General features: G+C 34.9%; 1 protein-coding gene and 2 long non-coding RNA genes across 18 annotated transcripts in view; 1 reads left to right on the top strand and 2 right to left on the bottom strand.

Moving 5' to 3' along the window:
* Positions 1 to 16,098, bottom strand: part of LOC141546501 (uncharacterized) — a 65,439-nt gene extending 49,341 nt beyond the window's left edge. Inside the window, exon 1 of the long non-coding RNA XR_012483315.1 lies at positions 1 to 16,098. This exon is cut by the window's left edge and continues 14,888 nt beyond it. This is a non-coding gene — a long non-coding RNA (uncharacterized LOC141546501).
* LDLRAD4 (low density lipoprotein receptor class A domain containing 4) overlaps positions 1 to 22,312 on the bottom strand; it is a 565,990-nt gene that overhangs the window by 203,516 nt on the left and 340,162 nt on the right. The window lies entirely within an intron of this gene.
* Positions 1 to 22,312, top strand: part of LOC141546494 (uncharacterized) — a 56,980-nt gene that overhangs the window by 4,218 nt on the left and 30,450 nt on the right. The gene's annotated exons all lie outside the window — the stretch shown is intronic.

Below are 22,312 nucleotides of genomic sequence, written 5' to 3' on the forward strand. Positions count from 1 at the left end.
TTTAGATGACTGAAAATTAATTTTTAAATGGAATTTCAAGATGCAAATAAAATCTATTTATTCCTTCTACTCTATGTTGAAGAGTCTCTTTTTATAAACAAGGAAAGAATAGGACACAGGTCACATGCTTTGGTTTATACTTTTGCGTTTTTATTTCATTGCTTTTAAAGGGCATCCTGTAAAGTGAGTCTTAATGTGTTTGGTTTCTATATTTTTCTCTATCCTGTCTCAGATAATATGTGTGTTGTCTGTGTACGTGACAAAATCCATCAGTAACATTTCCAGATGGCTTTAAATCAGTGACATGCTATTTGTTTTCCCAATTAGCCAAAGCAGGTACATTTTCATTTCTTTGGAGAAGGGAAATCATTTCATTTGGGGAGAGGAAAAAAAGTCATAAAGAAGTAATAATAAGCCCAAATAAATATGTAATCATCTTGTCATATGAAAATCATCTAAAATGTCATATGTCCCAGGGAACTGAATAAACCAATGGGTAAGTGCTTTTTTGAATGCAACATTCAGAATCCCCCCAGTGTTAGGGACTTTTAGAGGAATAATGGTAGACGGTTTTAGGGATTGTTTTCTTTTAAGTTTTTCAGATCCCCATCATATTAGCTATGCAAACAATGGATAAAAGATTAGATAAAATGCAATTTATGGAATCACTTCTCATGTTTGATGATATTTCTGAGTAGATGATATGTCCCAGAACCATAGTCAACCATCAGTTTTCCATAGTTTCTTCTACAAGGAAGATAGATCTCTTTAGAATATGAAGAAGGAAGGAAAGACAGATCACCTTTTAAAAAATAGTTAGAAAGCCTTTCCTTAATACCATTTTTGATCCCTTCCCCTTAAAAAAATTTAAAGGTTTTCTTGTTCTCTCTGTGATGTGGTGACATTACTGATTCAAGCAGTGGGTCTAATGAAAGAAAATAATTACATTGCACAAATGGGAAGAACATGGAGTGCTATCTGGCATATTAACAGGGTTTATTAAGATATTTTTGATAATAGTTCAAAAAGAAATTGTTATCTAGTTCACAAAAATTCCTAAAGACAATACAGCAAATGAATCCAATATTTACAAAAGCCCACCATGGGCTGCTAACTTCTTTTTGTAGTCACTTATTCATTCTCTTATCTTTTATTCAATTTGCTCATTAAAATTTCTCTCTGCCCCTCAAAACCCTAAAATCAATGATATTTGTTTCTGGTGGAACTTTAGAAAATAAAAATGAAACCAAAAAAAAAGTTCATTTCACTCTTTAATGGTGAGCTTTAAACTCAATAGAAGAGGTATGAAAATATCTATGAAAATCTGAGTTTTATTCATCATAGAAGAGCTGAGAAGCGGGCTGAGCCAAATGTGGCCCACATTACTGGAGTAATTTTTAATAGGGGTCCTTAATCTGGAGTTAACTATTTGAATATCTGCATTTCAGTAAAATTCATTCAATCTTATGTATTTTATTTTATTCATTTAATGACATTATTCTGAGACAAGATAGGCTTTAGCCAACTGTCAAAAGGATTTACTAAAAGTAAGTCTCTGTAAATTATTCTTTTTTAAAAAATATAATAGTATCACCAAAGATCACTACCATTAAAAAAAAAAGAAAGCAAATAAGCAAATTTTTAAAAAGAGAGGAAATAATTTTGTGGCTCAGGGCTATGAGTGGCTACTGTACTTCCATTCTAGGCAAGTTAAAGAAATTCATTCTCTAAGCACTCACTGTCTCTGCCTCTTTTTCCCCCTCACCCCCTCCACCCCCAAGTAGAATAAACATGTAACAAAAGACATGATCACCATTGCATAGCTATCCAAAGTATACGTTTTCTTACTTATACTTTGTAGCAAACAGAGAAGTATGGGGCATAAAAGAGTACCTTTCTAAAACCACAGGCAAGATACAAAAATACGCCTTAAAAAGAACAAATTTGTGCCATATCAGAACAACCAGAAAAAAATTTATGTACCCAGAGCAAGCCACACAAATCACTCCCAGGTCAAAAAACCTGAAGGGAAGTAGTCGGATACTGCCAACATCGTAAAAACTAGGATACCATGATGTTGACTGCTATGGAGGACACCATTCAGAGAGAAAAAGTAGCCATATGGTAAATTCCTATTTTAACTAATTATTATTAACTAGGTGCTGAAGTCAGTTCCTTAATGCTTAGTATCCTAGGAGTTAAAATATTTAGGGAGGGAGAGAAGGAGGGATAAAGTGGCAACCCCTACAACAAAAGGTTAGAAATTTGGAGAGGAATGAGCAAGAAGATGGCTTGAAGATAACCCTCACCAAATATTATTTTAAAAGCGGTAAAAGACCTTAAGGATGATCTATTCCAACACCTTTTTATAGGGGAAACTGAGGTCATAAGGGAGAAGTGACTTGCCTAAAGATACTTTGTCTTTTTCAGAAGCATTCTGGATACTCATTTTAGTGAGGACATCCCTTCAGCTGGAAAAACAAAAAATCTAGGCTAACCTCAACCTCAACCTGCATCACTAGGAAATGGACTGGAGGTGGAAGATGATTTCCACCATTCACGTTTGTTCTCCCACTTGCCATAGATTCCAGATCTTAGCCATAGGCTCTGAAGAGACTGGTTCCCTGGAGTTGAAGCCAGAATTTCCATCATTTTCTTGGGACAAACTTTAGGTTTTATCAGAAGCATCTTCTTTCACCTCTCCTTTCTTCTTTCCCCCATCTCCCAAAAAACCTTGAATATGGAGCAAGAGCTAGACCTGAGCTATTCATCTATCTATCACCTGAGAGATTCATCTATGAATTTCAACCCAGGGATTTGCCTTGCCATGACTCTACAGACATATAAATTTTTCTTCTAAATTTTCCTGCATTGGGAAAATTTTCTGCCCTGGAACAAAACTCATCTTCCATTCTAATACCGGCTCTATGACAGATACATTTCCTAGGCATATCACCTGAAATGGTTAAATAAATACTCTCCTGCAAGCCAGCTTTATGAAAAGGAATGAATTATGGCAATATATATGTAACCTTCATAAAGTCTTTATAGAGGTAGAATTTAAGCTGTGGTTTATTTTTAGGATAATATTATTCTATAAGATTAAAATAAGTACCTATATAGCAATAAAGAACTAGACTTGGAATCAGGATGATGGCAGTTTTTAATGGGAAAAAAAGGCAAATCATTTGTGATCACATGAAATACTGTTAAAATTTTCAAATAATTAGAAAGTGCTTATCAAAACATTTTAAAGTAACATATTAAACTAATCTAATTGTCAAAAGTTGCTAGAAAATATAAAATTCAACATTAGTGGGGCTGCCTGGAAATAACCATTTATCGCATTGTTAGTCTGAGCAAAGATTGATTTAAAAATCTGGGAAAGTAGTTGGGCAATATATCATAACAGTCACAAAACTAGTCCTATCCTTTGACACAGAGATATAAGGGAAAAAAAGATCTAAAAAAGAAAATGAATCATTTAGGATATATTATTCACCCATGGTTTATTTGTAATGGGAAAAAACCCTTGGGAAAAATATGTTCAGTGACTGGAGAATAGTTAACTAAAATATTATATATTATCAGAACAAAACTATTGAGTTGTTTAAAAAAAGATACTACAAAGCAATAAATTAAGAAGTTTACTAAATGACCAAAACCAAAGAACACAGAGTAAATGCAATATACATAAAGTGAGAACCATCATGGTGTCTCTTTGCAGAATGTGGAGTAGAAATGGCTCAGAAGCCCAAAGTTTAAATCTCAGATCAGTTGCTACCTGTTTTAACCTGAGCAAGTTATTTAATTTCTTTGGCCTCAATTTCCTTATTTGTAAAATGACAGGGTTTGACTATATGACTCTGGAATTTACTTTCCACTTCACATCTACTTTACATACACTTTATCTGGTACAATTTTTCAAAATTAGTCAAAATATTTAAATCCATCTGAAATGTACTTAAAGTAGAAAATATGTGAGTTCAAATCTATTCCCAGACATTCACTATCTTTGTGATCTTCAGCAAGTCATTTAACTTCTGTTTGTTCAGTTTCCTCAACTATACAATAGGAATAATAATATCACCTACCTTACCCACAGGATTGTGGAGAGTATCAGATGAGATAATATACTGTAAGATCTATACTATTAAATTAGGTAACCAGAATGAAGCATATTTCAACTTAGAAAAGTGTTACATCTTTTACTCATGATTGTTAAAGAAGGAAGAATCCTTGAAAACAGTCATACATAAGATCAAAAATATTTTGAGGAATTGTTTTTCTTTTTCTTTTTTTTGTTTTTTGTGACTGGGTTTCCCTATCTCACTAAGGCTGGAAGTACTAGGCTGCTAACTTCCCCTCCCCCACAACTCCTAATAGTTTACCATATTTGTTGGTATAGGTTTTAGTGTGGATAGCCTATTGTTTTAGACATTTTCAACTCAGAATCTTAAATTGGAGACATCCATGAGACTCAGCCTCCCCTGAATTAGAGATTAAAAATGTGTACCTGGCTAGAAAATGTTTTATATAATTTCTAAAAGATATAAACATAGAAAAAGCAATGGCTTTCATAGGGCTTTCAAAAATTACTTTCTGAAAAAAACCTGACACTTTCACAGAATGTGATTCCCCACATCTTAAATTCCATTTCACTGTCTATTCTTAGTATATTCCATATAGCCTTACACTGAGTAATAGGCACTTAATAATAAAATGAAATTGAACCCATATTTACCTTCTAGCTTGGAAGTCATCCTTATCCTTCAATGCCTACAGATCACTATAAAACCCAAACATCTTTCTGCCACAAAAAAGATTCAACTTGTGGGAATAATCATAGAGTACAAGTAAATTAAAAATGGAATAGAAAGGAGAGACACACTGCTTGATTCTGGTTAGGCCCACTGCCTACTTCTCATTAGGCCTATCCTAATTTCTTTAGGCCTTGGGCATGTGGACCTGGTTGGCTCAAAGCCTGGTCACTCATCACCTGACCAGGCTGGGCAGAGGTCCAAGAGGAACAGGAGTTCAATATGAATAATGGATAGGAGAGACAACCATCTGTCCTGAATGGTTTAGGCTCAGTCCTAAGAAACAGAGAGGATAGAACTGAATGAATTCTTAAAGGCTCTTAAAGCCCAGTGAGTTTGTGACTATATAGGGATTGGCTCTAAGAAAAAACATGAGCAGGTTAAATTCCAAAAATTAGGACTTACCTATATTTTTAAACTGTTTCTTCACTTCCCATCTACAAATTCTAAGTCCAGGGGTAAAAACCATTTCCAACTAGGACTGAAGTAAAACACTGAGATATTTCAGGGAAAGGTCTACCAATCTTAGTTGGTTTTTGGACTTCAAAATGATGGTACAGTACAAATGCAAGAATTGCAATTACTAAATTGTAATTACTAAAATTGACTAGCTTGTACCAAAAAGTAATCTCTGGTGATGATAAAAAGAACAATGGAGATGGGGCTGCAAGTTGCCCCCGTTCTTCTTTTCAGAAGAGTCAAACAGGTGGAATAAAGAACAGATCATTTGCTAAAACCAGACTTGGTTAGAAGATAGAGCAGTCCATTATGTGGTCAATAAGCCAGGCAAAGTCCAGAGAAGCTGAAAAGACTGGACTGAAGTCAGAAACAAAAGTCAGGGACTTTCCAGAAGAGCAAGCTGTTATAACAAAGGTTTTCTATTATGTTAGATTTTTCCAATCAATATTTCAATTTTATGATATATTTTTTTTTAATTTTCAGCCTTTAGAATTTCTTACTCTAGACAAATTCTTTAATGAGTGACTCTTCTTCCTTAACTCTTTATTTTCATGTTTGTTTCATCTCCAAGTGGCTTTTCAGAGCCACTACTTTCATCATGCAATTATTTCGGTTTTCCCAGTTCAAAAATGAACTTCTTGAGCATCTCAAGTTTTTGAACAACTATATCCTAGTTGTGATTAATGGAATGGTGAGTGGTCCAGTGGGTAGAGTGTTAGGTCTGAATTCAAGAAGACTCATCTTACCAAGTTCAGCCTCAGAAATTTACTAGTTGTGTTGGTTTGCCAAAGTTCTTTATCTATAAAATGAGCTGGAGAAAGAAATAGCAAATCACTTCAGTATCTTTGCCGAGAAAATCCCAAATGGGGTCACAAAAGTAAGACATAATTGAATTGACTCAATAACAACAACAAAATTTTATGTTCAGCTAATTGATGACTTTAAAAAATAATTTATGGGTACCTCTTGGATCATGGTTCCATGATTTTGCAAATTTAATAGGCCTGTAGACCTTGGGTATAAAAGGTCTCACAAATCTTATTGTTGTGCTTAGTAAAACAGAGAAGCTGGAACCATGGATATCTATGATATCAGTGGGGCTTCAGTCAAAGTCTTAATTTTTTTTTTAAATCATGAAGCACAACTTGTCCTGGATAAGGACCATTCCATGGAAATTAGTCAAACAGATTTGACCCTGAATAACTTAAGTAATCAACTTGAATTTACAAAAAAGCAACCTCACTATTCTTTAGATTAGCAAAATGTACTTCAAAACATGACTCTTGAGACCACCAAATTTCATTCCTTGAATTTTTGTGACAGTTCAAGTACTTGTTCTTTCGATTGCTGTGGACCCCCTCAAAAAATCAAAAGCTTCAACCAATCTCACCTTGCAAACAGGTAGTATGTTACAGTCTTAGAGGGACCTTGCCATTCCAGAGAAACATGGTTCTTCTCTAGGGCTTCTTAAACTTTTTCTATTCATGACTTATTTTTGCCTGAGAAATTTTTATAGGATTCCAGGCATAGTAATATATAAAATAGGAATGCAAATCAAAAATTACTGATAATAAATAATAATTTCACAACCCCCACATTCAGTTAGAAGACCTCCCATATGAGGTCATGAACCAGGTTAAGAAGCTGGACTCTGGACAAGAATTTAATTTTGCTCATGGATAGGAGCCTCTTATTCATGAAAAGTAATTTTCAAGGCAAACTCAGGGCTTTCACAGAGTCATCACTGAAGCATCATTTCTTTCCTGGAGTTAAGATCAACAATAAGACACTGAGTCAGGGCTCCATCAGTCCATGCTTAACTTATTGCAATGGCTTGTTAAATACTTTTGATGTCTGAAATCTCTCTTCATTTCAGTATATTGTCCACACTGCTGTCAAAGTAATTTTCCTTTAGTACTGATTTTGCCATGTCACTCCCCTACTCAATAAAATCCAGTGGCTCCCTGTTGCCTGACAGATGAACAATAATCTCCTTTCTGGTGTATAAAGTTCTTCATAACCTGATGGCAATCTATCTTTCCATTTCTCTATTCCCTGTGGAATACTAGCTCTTCCATCTCTTTTTCCCATGTCTTCTCATAAAATGTTTCTCACACTTGGGGTACACACATTCTCATCTTTGCCTTATGAAGTTCCTCTCTTCTTTTAAAATAAAGCTCAAACACCACCTTTTATGTGAAGCTTTCTGATTCTCTCAATTGCTAATGCCCTCCCTCTGAAACTACATTGTATCTAATTATTCAGTATTTATTTGTATATATTCTCTCTGTATTTATTCTAAATACATTTGCTTATGTACTTGTTTCAATTTCAATCTCAAGGATCAATTCAGTCATTGCATTATTTCCAACACCTAGCATAGTACCTGCCATATAGAAGATAATAAAACCTGTTGATACTGGTAATGAAATATATAAACTTATATAAGTAAGATTCATGTTAGAATATAAGAGCAAAAGCAAAATACATATGGCATGATTTATGAATTTTAAGAGAGATCAGTTGCAGACAAAGGTGAGTAAAAACTGATAGAGGGAAAGGGTCAGGGAATGCCTTTGATGCCAATTTGTATAATACACTAGAAACAACTCAAACATACTGATGATTTGTTTGTGAGCAATTCGGTGATGTGATTGTTCCAGAATGGCATATATTAGGAAAAGTCCTTCATGAGCAGTGTGAAAGGCAAATTGGCAATGAGAGAGTTTGGAGACAACTTTTGTTAAGCGTCTATTTTGGTTGTCAAGGGAGAAGTAATGAATTAAGAAAATGACAATAGGAATGGAAAGGAAAGAGAGGGGGTCATATAATCTAGAGCTGTCCAGTTGGGTAAAATTATAGGCATTGAACATAAACGCAATAGGTTCAGGGACAAGAAACCATTTATTGGACATATGGATTAAAGTCAGCCCAACTACAAGACTTATTCAGAGCTAAAATAACAAGCTACTGAAGTAGGGCTTCTTATATTCAAATTGCCTGGGGAAAAGATTATTTCTAGGATTTGAGGTGAGACCGAACCTGAATTAGCCTTAGATAAGAGTAAAAAGTGAAAGAAAACATTATTCAAATTTTTAACCTTTAGAACTGATTTTCATGAAATCCTAATTGATACACTACTGGTAACACAAGAGACTGTCTCCTAGTTATGCATGCTAGCCAGCAAATCTTAGATATTTTCTGGATTTACTGTTATCCTTAGGACAGGGGACATAGACAGGCAAGATATACACTGAATAATAAGTACAATTTCAAAAAATGATTTCACTAGTGAGTAAGAGGTAGGCCTTATGTATTATAAAAACTTAATGGAGAAGTTTAGCCTTTCTTTTTCCTTTGGAAAAGGATTGTTACTTATCCAATTCTGAGACCCTCTAGGGAAAAAGGGGAGGAATGAGGGAAAAAAATGACCAACAAGTTGAATGTGTTTTAGTGTTGTTGCTATATGATCTTCTATCCATCCGTGACACATTCACATAAAAGTGGAATTAGTTCAATAAAATAGACAAAAAGAAAACAGAAGAGAAAAAATTGAGACTATCCTGACAACAAAAACATTGCCTGTTTTTTATTTTAATGCTGCAGAAATCAATAATAACCTTAATGATATACATCTCAGTTCAGCCCAGCTCTATTCACCTTATTGTCACCAGATTCATCTTAAAGGAGCTGAGAGCCAGACACAAAGTGACTTTTTCAGCTGAGTTGTCCAAATAGAAAGATCATTTGCTCTCATACCATAAATGCAAGCTTGCAGATCACTCTGCTACTCTACCTTTCAATTCAAAGGAAAAATCTTTGGTCAAGAATTTCTCATCCTTTCTTGCTAACATATGGCAGGTTTTCTCCTTACTAGACTCTCTTCTATCTCATGTAAAAAAAGTAAATTACTTTTCTTCTCTTCTCTACTCTTTCCTTAGTATGGTTTTTATCTTTAAGTATAGTGGAAAGAACACTGGATTTGGGCTCAGAGAAGAAGGGTCAAAATCCTGACTCTTGCTTCTTAGAACCTAGATTATCTTGGGTAATCCATTACTTTCTCTGAGCCTTGGTTTCTATTAAATGAGAGGGTTGGCTTAAATGTCATCATAGAGCTTCAAGCTCTAAATCTTTATTCTGTGATCTGACCATAGATACAACTCCCACAGTAAACATAATTAACTGCAACAACTAGATTTGTATTATCATCATTTAAAAAAATTAAACATTTTCAAATGTTACCATTATCAAAAAAAACAATACAAGGAATTTTCAAAACAATCTCTACTCATATGTGAAATATTGTGACAATAGTCTTGTTATGTTCACCTGCAACTGATATCACATTTTAAATAGTATTTTATTTTTCTAAATACATATAAAGATATTTTCAACTTTCATTTTTGTGAGACTTTGTGTTCCAAATTTTTCTCCCTTTCCTTTACCTCCCCCCTCCCTAAGCAAACAATCTGATATAAATTAAATATGTGCAATCTATTAAACATATTTCCATATTTGTCATGTGAAAGAAAAATCAGACCAAAAAGGGAAAAAATACAATAAAAAAAACAAATGAACAAACAAGTAAAAGAGGTGAAAATATTATGCTTCCATTCATATTCAATCTCCATAGTTTTCTTTGTGGATGTGATTGGCATTTTCCATCCCAAGTCTATTGGCTTTGCTTCAAATCACTGTATTATTCAGAAAAGCCAAGTCCATCACAGTTGGTCATTCCATAATCTTGTTACTGAATATAATGCTCTTCTGTTTCTGCTCACTTTGCTCAAAATCAGTTCATGTATGTCTTTCCAGGCTTTTCTGAAATCAGTCTGCTCATCATTTCTTATGGAACAATAATATTTCATTACCTTCAAATGCAATAAATTATTCAGACATTTCCAATTGATGAGCATCCACTCAATTTCCAGTTCCTTGCTATTATAAAAAGAGCTACTATAAATGTTTTTACACATGTGAGTCCTTTCCCTTTTTTATGATCTCTTTGAGATACAGATCCAGTAGTGAAGCTGTTGGATCAAAGGGCATGCCCAGTTTGATAGCCCTTTGGTCATAGTTCCAAATTGCTCTCCAGAAGGGTTGCATCATTTCACAACTCCACTAACAATACATTAGTTTCCATTAATTCCCTACAACATTTATCATTATATTTTTCTATCATTTTATCCAATCTGAGAAGTGTGATGTAGTATCTCAGAGTTGTCTTAATTTGCATTTCTCTAATCAGTAGTGAGCATCACTTTTTTTTTTTTTTTAAAGCAAATGCAATATTAACATAGTTTGAAAGAGGGATCACTATAATGCCTGGACTAGCTCTCTGGAGGACCTCAGAATCAGCCCAAGTTCTTGATCTTATTGGAGGAGTGAAGGAGGCAGGAGGGCCACCTTGAGGCTGGTCAAAGATAGAGTCTGGAGTCTGGAATTTGGAGTCTCGAGTCTTCTCTGTGTCTATGGCTGAGAGACCCGTTCTCAGTTCTCCCAGCCCTTAAATACTTCAGTACGATGTCACTCCAGCACACTGAGCATGTGTCATAGAACCATTACATCACCATCACATTAAGTATGTGTTTAGGTGCTTAAATACAGGCACCATGCTGTCCTTGATTCAAGTATACCTTTCCAGGGTTCCAGCCTCTATAGATCACTAGCAACATAAATTCAAAATATTTTTGATAGTCATAAACATAAGAAATAAAGCCAACAATTCCCTGAAAAGATACTTAAGAGACAAGACTTAGAAATTTATTTTAATGACTTTGAAAGATCTCAGAACCAATTGCCATTTGGCCATGGAAATACTTGTTTCAAATCCAAACTAATAGTCCTGGTGTTGGTGAATGACCCTCAATAATTCTCAAATTGAGGCAGGACCAAATCATCTGGCCACAAGCACATTCAAGGCAAATCCCTGAATTCAAACAATTGCAAAGTAATTTCTTACATAAGAGTCAAAACTTCTTCCCTTCTAATTGTCTTATTCATTGGGTAAGAAAGCACAAAACATCTTGTACTCAGTACTATTCTGCTACATATGACTTAAACTCTCCTCATTCTTAATGACAAAAATTTCAATTCACTGGACATAGATTGTTTAAATTCTTCGAAAACACCATCTGAAATTGACTCCCCCCCCAAGTCTTACTCGTGTTTATCATCTTTTCTCCCCCTTTATCTTCTCTTCCTTCGTTGATCTCTCAGTAATTGTTTTCCCAATCTCATTAGATTGTATATTTACTCTTCTGAGCTTCAGGGCTCAACTCTCCACACCACAGGAGACATGAGCTGCTGGTGATTTATCCCTCTGTGATTCCTCACAGCACGGATAGACTGCTTCCACCAGGAAATAGGAAGAGTCAATAGCAGCCAGCTGTAACCCAGGCTAATTATCACTGCCCCCACAGGGAGATTGTACTGGGTAAGCACTTCATCACTGGGAGCCACAGATCAAGGGTGGTGGCAGACACTGACTAACTCCCTGGCACTGGCCCTGGTACTAGCCACCTGTTTGATACCATTGACTCCACTCCGGGAAAGATCCACTAAGACATACTAATTTACTGGCCTTTGATAGTGTTATCACCATTTAGTCAATAACAAACTCTGAGTCTATCATGAGACATCTTTTAAGCATCTACCACAATCCAGTCGCTTCTCCTTTATTTCTCTTGACCTTCTCTGCACTTCATTTCTGATTCTTTTGTCTAAATGCTAACATTCTTTAGTGAATGGTAAACTTGCAAATAGCCTTCTGCCTTCTCATCCAAGAAGTGTGACAATTTATGCTGGGCAAAAAGCCAAATTTTATTCATTTTTCTATCAAAGTCTCTTCCCTTGGGAAACAGTGAGGGTGTAAAAAAGAAAAAAAAAAGGTAACCATTTGTGAGGATGTATTTTTCTTTTTAAATCCATATGCAAGGTTGAGACGTGCTAAAAACTCTTTAGATAGGTCAAATCAGTTTCCTAAGTAAATCGTGAAGTTTTATCTTGCATATAGCTTTACTATTTACATGAAAGGATGTGCTGGGGCCAATTCATAATGTCTAATTGTTAAATTTTCAGCAGAAGCAGCTACAAAATATGGTACAAACTTGGGCTTAATTTATTTTTTTGCAAATTTTCTACATAAGTGATAAAGAAAAAGTTAACAAAGATTAATCTTTAAAGTATATTGTGCTTTCTTTGGAGAGCCAATTATTAAAATTTACCAGAATATCCCTGCCTATGTGCATCACAAATATCATATTCTTTTACATAAAAGGGCAAGAAAGGACACCCCCACCACCACCAATAACAAGAACTTGCCAGTCAAGTCTCCACTGAAAGGGACATATGGTCTGATAACCCCATTGGACTTCACATGCTTGAAAGTTGAGCCAACAAATATTTATTAATCATTTACTCTGTTTCCAGAGTAAATGAGCTAGGCAGTAAGGCATTGTGGGAAACGTAGTAAACCTAGAGCCATAGAATCTTGAGCTAAAGTTCCAGGTCAGCCATTCACTAGCTTTGTGATCTTGGCACATGACTCAGTTTCTGCATAAGTAAAATGGGAATAACAATACCTGAACTGCCTATCTTTCAGGGATATTGTGAAAAACCAAATGAAATAATAATGTAAAGTGTTTTAGTATTGAGAATTATATGCTGCTATATGCTGTATTTGGTCTTATTGGAAACTGATAAAACACACAAGACAGTATCCTTGCCCTCAAAGAGTTTTACACTTAAGTTATAAACTTATGGGGGGAAACAGGGCAGAAGACTGTATATAATTAGGTGTTAAGTTAAATATAGGATCTAAGTTCTACAGGAATTCAGAAGTGTAAGAAGTAATAGACTGGCATTTTCAGGGAAAATTTCAGAGGAAATACAACCTGAGCTGAGGTTTCAATTATGCTAAGAATGGGATAGGCAGAAGGGAGAGGACAGTCTGTACATAGTCACAGCAATAAGAGATAGAGTGCTAAGTTCAGAGAACAGTAAGTAGACCAGTTTGGCTGGAATGCAGATTGTGTGAAGGAGTTTAATATGTTATAAGCTTCAAAAGACAGGCTGGAGCCAGACTGTGAAGAGTTTTAAATGCCAGGCCAAGGAATTTGTATTTTAGCTTAAAGGCAATGGGGAGCCACAGAAAAAGATTCTTAAATATGGGATCGACACAGGTTATATCTATATTGATACAAGATTATTTAAACACTATTGTAGAGGATAGATTGAAGAGGGTAGAACCTGGATGTCCCTAGGAAGTAGCTGTAATATATCAGGCAAGAGATAAATGATGACTTCAGTCTCTCAATCATATGGTCATAGGAAAGCCACACCAAGAATAGGGACTTTGAAACTGGAATATGTGTTGAATGACCTGAATAGAATTCTTGGGGAGATGTGAGCACATTTTGGAAAGATAGAATGGCACTGTCAAAAATGACCCAGACTTCAAGTCTGAATACCTGAATAGCTGCGTAAACTTGGACAAATCTGACTGAGCCTGAGTTCTCTCATCTATAAATGGGATAATAAGATTTGGACTATTAAATTCAAAGTGTTATTTTGAGGATCAAATAGAATTAATGTAAAACACTCTGTAAATTGTAAAGCATCAGATTTGTGAATTATTTTTTCCTTCCCTTTTTCCTTTGAAGGAATGTCTTTCTTACTACTTTCTCACTAGTAAAATATTCCTTTGACCATCTACTTTTTATTGTTACTTTTAAAGTAGACTCTAAAATTCATTCCTTATAGAACATGTAGTTCAAGAGAAACTCTTTTCCTCCCCCTCTCTCTGTATGTATGGAACACATAAATGCAGTGTACTTTAAAATGTTTTGGAAAAGTAACAATCCTGCCATTATAATAATTTTGAATAGCTGATCTTCCATACTGACATTAATTAAATGGCTATGGCTAACATCAATGTTAACAAGTATTCAATCTTTCTCTCTGTGTGTAGTATACTATTTACCTATTTTTCTCTTCTTACATTATCATTTCTGATATTCGTTATTTATCTGACATTCAATTATCTGACATTCCTCAGATGTGAATTAGATCTTACTATAGAACCATTCATCCATAGTGAGACAAATTTAGTTCAAAAGGTTTTAGAGGGGACAAAAAGAACTTTTAGAAATGCTGGCTCTTATAATGCTGTGTATTTTAGACACCCTATTTTTAGTAATTCTATATAAATTGCTATTCTCTTCTGTGATTTTCTTTATCTCAGGAAGAAATCAAATAATTGGCCTGTGAGAGTAAGAAAGGTCTATGTGACCTGTAATTACTATTATGTACTTAGCTCTCAGAGCATTTGAAATAATCATCAATTCATCACAGCAAGAAAACTAGACTTGGTAATCTTACCCTGAGTTGCAGACTCTAACCAAATAGCATCTTGTGAGATCCTGGCAAATTCCAAGCCTGTGTTACAATTTATTGCACCCAGAAGACTCAGTGGCTATAGTGATGAAGTTAATGCTTATGTGGTTTAACATTTAACTTAATGTCTTACTTACCATGATAGTTACTCTAATGGGAACACATCGCCATATTATCACAGACCATTTTCCCTAAAAGTGAAGCAGGCGGAAACACTTAGCAATGCTTTATAGAACTGGTTTATAATTTCTGATTGAGAATTGTTGAGAGTTTATAAAGAAGTAAAAACTGATGTACTAGAGACTCGTTAATTTAATAAAATATTTCAATATAACACCCACACATTTCCTTTTCTTTTTTTTCTTGTATTATTACACATCAAATCCTCCCAAATATTCCCATTATTCTTTCTATATTTTAAAAAGACTTGTCTATAGCAAAATCTAAACTAGTCTCCAAACACATTTTATGAACTAGGCATCTCTTATTTTTACTTTTCTTTAAACAAGATATTTTGTCAAATAATCAAACATGACTGAGTTCCTGTCAGGCACAAATGACGAGGTTCTGGGGAATAAATTTGAATTCCTTTTCAGTAAAAAGTAGTAGCAAATCTTTTCCTATATAGAGTCAGTTCAGGAAAGTCCTAGCCTGAGCTCCATGTCTTCTGAGGCCTTCTAAGGCCTAAGGATTCCAATTTCTATTTTTACCAATGACAAAATAATAAAGATTAGCTTTAAAATAATGGGGGGAAATAGTGGGAAATTGGGGATTGGAAAAAAAACTTTCTAACTCAATTATGAAACATTAGTATATGTTAATAAGGAAGAGTAGAGAATATTATTCCCAGAAAGTTTTTCTTTTTTTCCAAAGGATGAAATAATTGGTATAGGTATAAAGTAGTTCAGTAGTCCCTAGTTTTTTCTTGCTATAGCCCTTAAATGGAAAGCATTGCAAGTTTGCCACCCTAAAGCCTAAAAAGGAACTAAAATAGAAAAGTTTTCATATAATCAATTAGCACTTTTCTGAGCATCTGCTCTGTATAAGGAATGGTGTTAGAAGCTGGAGATACAGAGACAAAAGTTCCCAAATTTATGGGAGCTTCCAGACTTCACTATGTCACATTCAACCTCAGTTTCCACACCTACATTTAAATAAAAAAGGCTGGGCTACATAATATCTAAGTTCTATTAGACTCGTAATTCTATGAGTTTATTACTTTCATGCATAAAAAAATTTGGATAGTTTATTTAGTCTTTTAAAGGTAATATTAATGAATTAATTAATCTTTTCCCCTTACAGTTTTGGCCAGAATTATCATTATATTTAAACAACCATAGAAGAACTGGTTTTTGTGTATTCCTTTTTAAATTTTGTTTTATTTTTATTCTGAATTGAACAGCAAATACAATGAACATTTCCATATTGTATATATATATATATATCTCTTTCATATATATATATATATATATATATATATATATATATATATATATATATACATCTGTATGTATGTATAGATACAAATATATGGATATATACATATATATGGCAATACAGAAGAAAGTTATATATAAAACTGTTCATTTCTATTATATAATCTGCCTTTCTTTTAATTATATAAAACTGAGCATGTCACTTTCCAAACTGTCTGGCTTATGTATAATTCTTTCTGGACTTCCTTTTATGCTCTTTTTTTTCTTTTTTACCTTTGGTGAAAGTAGTGTTAGGAATTTACTCCATAGGCACTCCACAGCCAGTAAAAATAAAATTCTTGTAACAAATATGCATAGGCAAGCAAAACAAATTCCTACCTGACCATGTTTGTTCCCCCTTCATTAGCAATACATATGTATAAAACTAATTAATCATTATGATTCTACCATATTAATCTGAACCAATCTTTATCTTCCTAAACATTGGTCCATGGAAACTTCAAGTCTACATTACTTCTGGGTATCTTCGTTTTTCTCCAATTTTATTAAAGGCCTTCTCAAAAACTCCTTCCATTCTACTCACTCTACTGTTATAAGTTCATCCCCCTAACTGACAAAATTATCATCAAAAGGCAGGAAGACTTTCCCTTTTGTCCAGCATGCTATAGTAAATATGGAAGTGTTGTGGACTGATTCAACTCTGTGTCAGGAACTCTTTGGTCATCATTTTTCAAATAGGTTTTCAATAATAACTTTTGTTTTCACATTGCTTAACATGTGCCACCATATTCATTTCTTCTTTCTCTCCCCACAAATCTATCCTTTAGAACTAAAGAGGAAAAGAAACAAGCAAAACTAATCAACTTATTGAAAAAGGATTTTATTTCTTTGGTCACCCATCTCTAAAAAGAACAGGGTAGCAAGGGAATAATGGAGGAGGAGCCAAAACAATCTCTTAATGAACTTTTTCTTATTGCACCTTCTATTCTAATCAGATTACTTTTTTATATATCACTGTCTTGTGACCCCCTATTTAGATTATTTCATCCCTCTAGCCTTCAGTGCTTGCTGCTGTCTCTGAGCTATTATATCACTTATAATATACTCTCTACAATTTAGCATTAATTATATATTGCCCAATATTGTACTGTAATTAGTTTTGCATGTCAATTTTATTTTTGCTATTCCAACTAAATTACAAACATCTAGAAAGAATTGTATCTAGTCAACCAATTCCTTATGTTCAAATTTGCCGTAGAAATATGTATAACATGATTGAATTAAATTGTACATTTATTAAAACTCTATCATGTAAAATACAGAGTGTTAATACACTAGATGAGAGGGGAAAGTCCAGTATTCTTGCCATCTAGACATCCAAATACATTAAATTGATATAAAAAATAATAACTATCACTAAGTTTACTCTTTGGCTTGGATGGTGGAATACTTTCCTAATCTAAAATAAAAAGCTCTAGCTAAGAAACAGTACCTGGCACAGATTCTCAGATTCACTAGTCCATTCTATTTCTATTTGCATTCAAATCAGCATTAGATTGGCCTAGGGCCCTACTGAGGGTAATAGAGCCCTCTTCCTCAGCTGTGTGGAATGCTGGGATGAATTCCAGATTAACCTTGGGCTTTAAAATTCAAGGTATCTAGGGTTTGGCCACTGTTTTGTGAATTAACTTAGCCTTGGACAAATAGAAACCCCTAAGTCTGCCAAATAATTATCTGACACCAAGAGAAACCCAGAATCATCTCTTATCATCTGGGTGTATTTAAGACTGAGTATCATCCTGGGTCAGTCTGGCTCTCTTCAAGTTCTCATGAAGCAATGGGATAGCTTGGCATTAAACTTGAGGGTCAGACCCATTTAGGCTGGTCTCCAGAAGGCTAGAAGCCAAATCCTCATAAGCTCTACCGAATCTCTTTGTGACATAATAATTAACTACACCCCCTAGGAAAACTGTCTAAAACAAACAGTATAAGACAGAAATGAGCTGAAGATTACAAAAATTAAAAAAAAAAATCACTGAATTTCTTTTCTTATGAAAGCTGAATTGAGTAAAACTTCAATGTCTCCATTTCAGAGTAAATATGACATCTACTATAGAATTACTATACTATCTCTAAATTTTTCCTATAGTGAGCAAACTGTTCTCTGCTTTTAAATATTTTATTCTATCTGGTGCTATATGTGGTTGGTTTTTTCTTCCTTCCTGTAGGTATTTTCATTTGGGTTGAGAAGCTTAATTAATGTTGACTTTGAAACATAAATATTGTTTAGAAAATGCCAACAGCATGTGAGATGATGAGTAAAAGAATCACAAATTAATGCTGTTATCATTGAAAGTATATGAGAAAAGCATACAGTACACCCACACATAAAGTTCTCTTTTCATATTATCAGTGGAAAATAGATGCATATTTTCTTCCTAATACCTAATGTGAATTACAAAATCTCACATTTTTTCCTCCATTAGAAACACATTTAAAGTGTTTTTGTGGAGAAAGTATACTTGTTAGAGGACACATTAACCTAGAGCCCAGATAAGATCTACTCTAGTCTGTTTAAGTAAATTTTAACCTGATTTTGGCTTTCCATAACCTTTCCTCAGCAATAAAACGGGTTCAGTCCAAATTAAGGTACAAGAGACGGCAGGGGAAATGGAATAGACAACATGTCAGGTGAACTGCCATTTGCTTAGAGGATGCCCAAATATTCAGACTTGGCTCAAAATACATAGCAGGGGTCAGAGACCTAGCAGGCTCCACACTGACCATTCTTTTATTCATTTTTAAATGTATTTTGCAGCCCAGAACAGAAGCCACATTGTTATATTGGAACATTTCATGAACCTCCAGTCTTTTATCTGAAACCCAAGTCTAAATGACTTCTTTTATCTGCCTTGCTTGTTGGCCATCTCCTTCAAGTGCCTGAATGGAAATGAGGAAGGCCAAAGCTGTCAAATTTCCAGGTTTCAATGAATTCCCCAGTACTGACATCTCAAAGGGCAATGAACTGATTTGGCTAACTGGACTTGCGAAGGCCACACTTCAAAAGCCTACAAGGATGCAAGAGAAAGGGAGGCAGACCACCAGCTAGTTATGGCCTCGATGTTGTTTTGCCGGACTAGAGAGCAGACCTTATTTAACAAGTTCTTTTCACTACAGTGTGCTACAGAAATGGCACTTAGATTTCAGTGACAAAAATCCAATTTACTGAACTCTGGACCCTTCTGCCTAAGCCAAAGATCTGCCTCCTCTGAATGCTCCATTCATTTTCTATACTCTGAGCCTTTTTCTCCTTATCTGCCTTAGGAAATCACTCTTAGTAGCAGGATGTTTAAAGAGGCACAATTAGTCTCTTAGGATCCTAAAAAAAAATTCTTAGTGAATTTCTATTGGAGTTCCACCGGGAAGTATTTACTAAGTGCCTACTATGGGCAAGGCATTGTGCTAAGTGCTTTATAAAAATTATTTCTTTTGATGTTCCAGGGAAGAAGGTGCTATTATCTCTATTTTACAGATAGGGAAACTGAGACAGAGGTTAAGTGATTTAACATTTTGCACACATCTAGAACTTAAATCTCCCTATCTCCCATCCCAGTGCTCATGCACTGTACCATCACTACCATGGCACTCCCAGGAACCTGAAACAGTAGCTGCTCATCTCCCTAAGCATCTTACATACTATGAGGAATGACTAAGTGAACTTCATCTGTGACATAGTGCTCAGCTCCAAGCATAATTGCTCTAAACACAGTAAGCTCTTTAAAGTTTGTTGGTTTGAATATTATTCAAATCCTCATCTCATTCAGCTGTATTTGGGGCAAGCTCCTAAGGCACTATGTGAAACAGTCAAAATGTGACAATCTTTTTGTCCATTTCCCTTATTACTCTTTTATGCATCCTTTCATTACTCTTAGGGCCATCAACTTTGCACCCTTCCCATGTACCTGAAATCAGGGCACCAGTCATAACACCAATCAGACTTCATTACCTTCCCTCTGTCCCATTCTCTTAAAGCCCTTTTTCTTTCCTGAGGAATTGATAAACTAAATTCAAGCTAGAGAATTTGTCCTTGATCTCACTTGCAGAAAAATTGACATGTGTATACCCAGAAATACATAATCACAAGAAATAACCAAATTTCAGGAGCCTGAGATAAAAGCTAGTCAACAAAGTTTTTGGTTGAAGAAGTATTTGCTAGGATTCCTCAGTTAACACAGTTAACTGCCTACTCCATTCATATGTAGACCCAATTCTGGTTATATTTATTAGCATAGATTTCATCATACTAATTTCTTAATTCCAGAAGCAACTGGGAGTCAGGAGGACCTGAGTTCAGCCTCAGATAACTTCCTAGCAGATATTTCCTGGACAAGTCACTTTAATCTCTGTTTCCCTTAGTGTCTTTAACTATAAAATGGAATAGCACCAATACATTCTGAGGATCAAATAAGATAATGTATGTAAAAAATACTTAGCACAGTGACTGCCATATAATAGGCACTGCATAAATGTTCATTCTCTTCTCTTACCCTTGATGAATTCTATTTCAGGAGAAAATTCTCAATGTACAAACATTTCTTACCTCTGAGGTACCACCAAATCTAGTAGCATCTCTCTACATAACGAATTCAGATATTTGAGCAAAATCCTAGGGAGATCCAACTTAAAGGTTTGATCCCCATATGTACCAGTTGACTGAATGTTATTCTATGCTAACAAACTACAGTCCTAGCTTTGGATGTTAAATGTATATGACCTAGCACAGGGAACCATGGGGGAGAGTATGGAGGATCCAACACAAAGCCGTAATTTAGAAAACTGCATCTAGAGAGAACATTACCAAGAGGAAGTAGTGTCGTCTTTCTGTTTGAAATATGTATTATTGTCATTAGTTAATATGTATAGCACAAGGCATTCTTTAAGAACTCTTAACATGAAGCCTATATTGACACTAAGATTAACAAAGCCTCTGCAATCCAAATTCCTTTTAATAAAAATGTTCTGTGTACAAAAGAATCTGGAGGAGATTCAGTCTCATTTGCAGTGGATCAGTGTTGTCAGAGGCTGAGGACAGAAGAGGAAGTGAGGATCGATATAGCCCAAAAAACTATCACAGGCAAAACTGAGCCTGGTTGGGTGAGGATGAACTCCCAGGGCCCTCATAGTAGCCATTTGTCAGAGAAGCTTCACTTAGGTTGTGGATCAATACTAACTCCACAATATTGTCCCTAGGAGAAATGGGGCAACTAAGAGCATCATCAAGCCATAGTATGAATTTCTTAGAAGGGAAGAAGGGAATATTCTTTTGTGGAACAGTGAGAAAGAAAGTCCTGGAATGTATCCCTAGACCTCCATTGATATTGCTATTTTTAGTGACAAAATTTCTAACATAGAAATGGATCACTGGAATGCATACTCTTCAATAACAGAAATATCATATCATGCTCATTTTTATGAGTTATAACCAACTTTTTTATGATATATGTGATTTCATCAATGTAGGGAGTCCTCAATGAAGAATTCCATCTAACAATTGGCAGATCAGCACTTCTGTAACTTAGAGTCTTAAATTATTTAGAATTTCTATGGTGATGGGATGACCATCAATACTGAGAGGTTTACCCAATTAGCCCAAAGCCATATAGCTAGTGATGTTGTTAAATATGATCCCTGAACATAGATCTTCCTAACTTTGATGGCAGCTCTCTATCTACTGCACCACACTACTTTTCATAGCTATAGCAGAGAAAATTTAACATATTGTTAGTTCGGATCCCTTGATTTGTGGCTGATAGTGGTATGGTTGATCCCATTAATATGTAATCAAAAAATAGGTAATTAACTGCAAAATGATATAATGCTAAACAATTATTTTGCTTTGTGAACCATTCTAGGATTGAAAGATCAATTGGACAGCTATGTGATAGTATAGATTTCAGGATAATAATAATAATAATAGATACATTTGTATAGCTCCTACCATGTGTGAGGCATTGTACTAAGAATCTCATTTGATCCTAACAAACTAAGAACCCTAGGAGGAAAGTGCTAGTAAATGTCTGAGGCTACATTTGAATTTAGGTCTGATTCCAGGCCTAGCACTTTATCTACTAGAGTCACTTATAGCTGTCTCCCTACTCCCCCACTGTGGGGGGGGGGGAAGCTTAAAAAAAAACTTTACCT

This window comes from Sminthopsis crassicaudata, chromosome 1 (genome assembly GCF_048593235.1).
Source record: "Sminthopsis crassicaudata isolate SCR6 chromosome 1, ASM4859323v1, whole genome shotgun sequence".
NCBI lineage: Eukaryota > Metazoa > Chordata > Mammalia > Dasyuromorphia > Dasyuridae > Sminthopsis > Sminthopsis crassicaudata.